General features: G+C 32.9%; 1 protein-coding gene across 3 annotated transcripts in view; it reads right to left on the bottom strand.

Annotated features, from left to right (window-relative positions):
• Positions 1–5,926, bottom strand: part of LOC100644219 (elongation of very long chain fatty acids protein AAEL008004) — a 78,107-nt gene that overhangs the window by 50,230 nt on the left and 21,951 nt on the right. The gene's annotated exons all lie outside the window — the stretch shown is intronic.

The raw sequence follows: 5,926 nt of genomic DNA on the forward strand, positions 1-5,926 counted from the left end.
CCTTATTAATTATGCAACGTGTTAAGTTATTCATCTGAAGAACTGCTACGATTGAGAAAAAAGGCAATTTGTTTCTTATAATTGTCATCACACATACTATCAATTAACTGTGAAAAAGCGAACCTGAATCTTCAACATGATAAACAATGAATAAATATATACCGTGACTTTTTACATAATAAATTAATGAGAAGATTCTATGTAGGTACTCTACAGCGACACGCTATTTTCAAAGAAGACACAATACGAAGATCACAAATCTTCCAAAATCGACGTAATCAAGTCACAAATCTAATCGTAACCGATCGTCTGCCATCTCTCCGGAACACGCACGGATTTCCATCGCGTCCAGTCGTATTACGAGTTTTAAATTGGCGACATGTGCGTCGATTTAAATCTCGATTGCATTCCCTCGTCGAAAAATAACAGAAGAATGTTGAAATCATGCAGAAACTGCAAACTGTCTACGCTTTACAAAGAAAGTGAGCAATGGAGGGACAAGACAATTCTTTTTTAATAAATTTTATAAATATGTAAATCTCTACTCCTTTGATTAGCTGCGATAAAATATGAATTTATTATTAAATTATACAATAGCAATAACGACACAGTCAATGTGTAACGGAAGAAAATTGCTAACAAAATATCAATATTTAGAAATCTTTCTTTAATATTACAACTATCAAATCCGTCAGAACGATTGTTTTCAGACTTTCCTCTTTTATAATTACTAAAAACATTTAGAAATATTTAGGTGAAAGGAAATATTTAGATTCGTGTTTCAGACTGGTAGCTCTAGTGTTAATTATAACATTCAATGATAACAGAGAGTATATATCTATATAACGACGCAACAAATAAGTGAAACATATTATGTACAAAAAATGATGAGGAAAAAAAATATACGTAGTAGCATATGACTTTATACATTACACTAGATAGAAAATAATATAGAATAGAAAAGATAGAAAAATAATTTAGAGAAATTAATTTTTAACTGTCACTGTGTCTTTTCCACTTAAAACAAACAGTCATACGCCCGATTAGTCTTTCTACCATGCATTTTATGATTAGTTATAGTCCAATTGAATTCAAATGCAGTAGCAGGAGAACAAGTTATTAACGAAAAGATGATTATTAATTAATTTCCTAATGTAAGAAACAAAAGAAAAAGTTTTTTTGGCTGATAAAGTAATGAAAAATTTATTAGATCTTACATATCATAAAAAGTACAAAGAAGGAATAAGGAACCGACTGGTTTTTAGAAACTTCATCATTTTTTATAACATGTCTAAGATTCTTTAAACGGGTTTGATCAGCAACTACGCAGTTACATAATCAACGACTAGACTGCGAACCCGTTTAAACAGTCGGTTCAAGTTACAGTGTCGTATATGTAATCACCGTGAAAAAGAAGCAACTACCGCAAGAAACTTGACCTTGATCCTTAACCGGAATACAAGTCACCATATTCAGCATTAGATATCTCCCAAAAACAAAAGACACGCAAAAAGCTCGCAAATTTCAGTATCGAATGTTCTACATATTTTTAAAAATATTCGGAGCAAACCTTGACTTTAAACGTATGATATAGGTAGATTGTAATTTGCTGCAGGTCACGAAACGTGCTTCAGAAACTCGTGCGCGTCGTAAACTCAACATCGAGTGAAAATGATACATCAGATCGTGGAAATCTCCTCGTCAATTCATATTTTAATGCGAACGTGAGTAGCCTGGAAATCGTGCAGATTTGGATAATCGAGCTTTGCTGCATTATCCTTATGAATTACAAAATTTCCAGTAGACAACTTGTTCCAACATACGTATAATTTTAAGTATAAACGATCCTTGCCGATTTCTTAATGCTCTAAAACTCGCTGCGGATGGCTCAATGAGATCTTCCTTTCGATGTGAAGATCGATACTCTAATGTTCACACTTGTGTATTAGTATCGATATGAAGGTCAACATTCTAATAAATATACTTACATGTTATTATCAAAAAGTTCTACCTTTTTTTCACTTATTTTTTTCACTTTGTAAATGAAAATTTCCTTTAGGAAATCCGGAAAATTCTATGCTGACATGGTTATTGAAATTTTCTAGGTGTCTAATTGTCTAGATGTAACTTTGAACTGTGATCCTTTGTGTTTTATGTCGTATGACACTGTAGACACACTGAGATGAAAATTAAATACATGGTAGCACGAAAAAATTGTTTACTTGTTGGCATTGTGATGAGTAGTGTGTCTCTTTCAAGAACGTCTGGTAACTTCAACGCACGCATAAGGTATGTAATATCGCTGGCTCGTGTATAAAGCACTCCTTTCACAATATTATGTTGCTTGATGTTTTGAATATTGCTTAATTTTTTAAGTACGTATAGCAGTATGAAGTAACAAAGAACACGAGGACACGAATGATGTCCAATTTTCTGACGTATATACAATTAGAAATATAGCATAAAATAGTTGCGCTATGTAGTGGGTGGATTTTAAGTAGCATCGAAACGAATACCAGTAAAATTTAAAAACCGAGCAAATAACAGGTTCTTAAAAATTCAATTAATTAATTAATTTTTTTATTTAATTTATTTGTTTCATTTACGTATTTATTTATTTTTTTATTTAATTTATTTGTTTCATTTACGTATTTATTTATTTATTCGTTTATTCGTTTACTCGTTTACTCGTTTACTCGTTTACTCGTTTATTTATTTATTTGTTTATTTATTTATTTATTTATTTATTTAGTATCAGTTGCGTTTCATCGCTAATGTTTGTAATTGTTGTTGAGCTTCATACTATCCAACAACTGATTATTATGTATTAATCGGGCATTATTTTATAGAACTTATATTTTGTATCGAATACGTATATCGATTACACCTCGTCGTACATATATAAATAAAAACGTGAACCTTCCATGATTATGTAATCGTACTAGCATTATTCTTTTTCCTAATTGTGACATGTACTTACTGTGAGCATAAAAGCAAGTGACGTAGAACTGACGATTTGTTTCCGAAGAAAACTAAAGAACAGTTGGTTGGATCGGCAAATACAGCAAGTACTAAAATATGTAAACAGCTTAACAAATTTTATTGCGTACTATACATATACAAATTATATTATTTATATTTATTGTATATTTAATGTATAATTAATTATAAATATAATTAATGTATATATATTATATAGTAAATAATAATAAATATATATGTATAACTGTTTCATTTCTTTTTCCTGAATTGAGTTATTCACTATGTATGTAGATAAAGAATAATCGAAACTGCTACAGTAAAAAAAATTGTTTTCGCTATACACACACTGAGCTAAAAAATAAATTAACATTTGGAACATATTAACAACTTGTTGTTAACGACATATTATAAATACATTAATTATAAATTCGAAACACGTGTATCCGTGCAATTCGCATGTATATATATCTATCCTATGTATGTGTTGGGAATTTCAAAAAGGAAAAGTGCAGTATGAGTCATATGAATACCAGATATGTAACTGGTATTCACCACGCCATTTATTTAATTGTAACATGATAATGTTACAATTAGAAACTAAGAAAACGAAACCGATCGAACTACGCGATCAAAGTACAATTCGCAGATTTCAATCAAGCGTCATCGATATTTCCATGAGACAAGTGACATGGATTTGAAAAGTTCGCGAACAAGACGTTAGTAACTACTTATTTATTGACGAAAATTCATCATTTAGACTTCTTTCGCTTTATCTCAGAAACTGCAAAGAAATAGACAAAGAGAACAAAAAGTATGAGAAATGATGCAATTTTTTGGAAAGAGAATGGTGATAAAACTTAGTATATTTAGACAGAGACAGAGAAGTTGAAACAAGGAGGAAGGTATGATTCACGAAGGTTACGATTCGACCTTGGAAATCTGCTGTTAATGGTTTCGTGGATTCCGCTTATAATTGGTCCATCATGTACTTTATCATGACATCCTGATTCTTACGACATCATTTTTTTAACTAACCGTATAGAAAAAATATTCTTCTAAATGGATTGACAAAACAGAGATTTCATGGTTGTTGATCGTTAACAGGAGAGTCAAAAGTTGGAACAGGTTTCCAGTGAACAAAGTTCACCGCGTGTATACGAATAAAATTCATCTAGCCGTTAATGTCGCTTCATCTGCGTCCGTGACACAGTTTATGCGATTACGTAAGATAACAGCCCCCTAATTTTCAAACGGTCAGTTCCTTAATATTTCGACTGACGATTTAATGATGGAGAGAGAGAGAGAGAATCGGTTTCAGCGAATGATGACCGTCGAATAAACACATATCGTGATGTCGACATATTCAGTACCCTTTCTAGATCGATTTTTCCAAACCACAGTTTATCGAATCACATTCTGTCAGTCCATCACGATACACGAATCAAAACCGATGTTTACATCAATAAAGTTCATAGATCAAAGTGGTTATCTTCAGTTTCTGAAATTTCCGAAATTTTAGTGCCAAACCACTTTGTTAATACTTATAGAATTTCATTAATTTTGCCTATCTTTTGTTTTGTGAAGTTAATCGATTGAGCAAAGGGCAACTCGAGTAATTAACATTCCAAGTCTCTAAATCTCTAAGTCGTAATTATTGTTAAACATTCTAAAATTTAAGTTGTAAATTATTTAAGTAAAAATTGAAATAAGAGATAATTATTGTCATCACACATGCTTAATAGTAACAATTAGAGACTGCTTTCAACAAATATTCAGTTTATAATGCTAGAAGTCGGTTGTAGTTTTTCAATTAATGTTTTCTCGCATTCATAACGTCCGATATGAAACTCGAACATAGTGGTTCGAACTAGATTGATACCAATTCGTTTTCGTCATAATAAACGATAACTTAAGTGCTGGCTTGTAATAAATTAGTCATAAGATAACGATGACGATCAGTGATATTTCTGAGAGACCTAACAACAACTGACCTTAATCCACTGCACCAGAACCAAGAGAAAGCTATTCATCGCGTAACTTAAGGTAACTTGTATTCCCTATCGTTTCAACGGCTGATTCTATCATCCGGAAGAAGCGTGACAAATTCGATTTTCGACGTGCATTACAAATGGTTGAACGTGGTGATTTTAATGCGCGGCGTTAACATATCGTATCTAAATATGGCAAATGAAAAGACCATGTCTACGTATTGTTTGTTTAAAAATGAATACGATTTTCAAGATAATATCTTCGCAGTAACATCTTTCCAATTAATCAGAAATTTCCCAATGAATTCCTCCTATATTAAACCAAATGTAAAAGTCCTACTTTTTACTATGTATACGTTACGCTTCTTAAATACCACGCTTTCTGTTGAAATAAGTCACGCTGCGGAGAACAAGAATCCTTTTACCGATGATTCTTGCGGATATTAAGAAAAAATGTTTAAGGCAAATGTACAAATAACTGGGCACGTCGCAAAGGACGCGAAACAAGAATGTAGCGACTCGAAAGTTTTACTATGTTACTGTGGATACACGTTATAGAATAAAAGGAAACGAGAAAGAAGAGGAATAAAAATCAAACAAAAATGCATATAAACGCTATAGGAGATAATTCAACGAATCGCGTGGATGAATCAAAGGATTGGCTATTTTATGGTGGAGATGCCACACCAATTGAAGACGTAAGTATCGGGGCGCGTTTCGATTCGGTGAACGACCTTGGCCGAAGGGTGTAGCTGACTCGAGACGCGACAGCTTCCCTTTCTCCGTCTTTCTCGGAGCATGGTAGGAAAAGAGACCTTGATTCCCCGTGGCACGGAATTTTCGATCACCTAAGTAAGGCCCACACACCCCCACCCTAACCTCCTCTCGACCGAACCCCACTTGCTTAACCAATACTTAAACCGCTAGTTCGCTCCGCCGCGGACTATTCACGCAGC

The sequence above is a fragment of the Bombus terrestris genome, chromosome 12, assembly GCF_910591885.1.
Source record: "Bombus terrestris chromosome 12, iyBomTerr1.2, whole genome shotgun sequence".
In the NCBI taxonomy this organism is placed as follows: domain Eukaryota; kingdom Metazoa; phylum Arthropoda; class Insecta; order Hymenoptera; family Apidae; genus Bombus; species Bombus terrestris.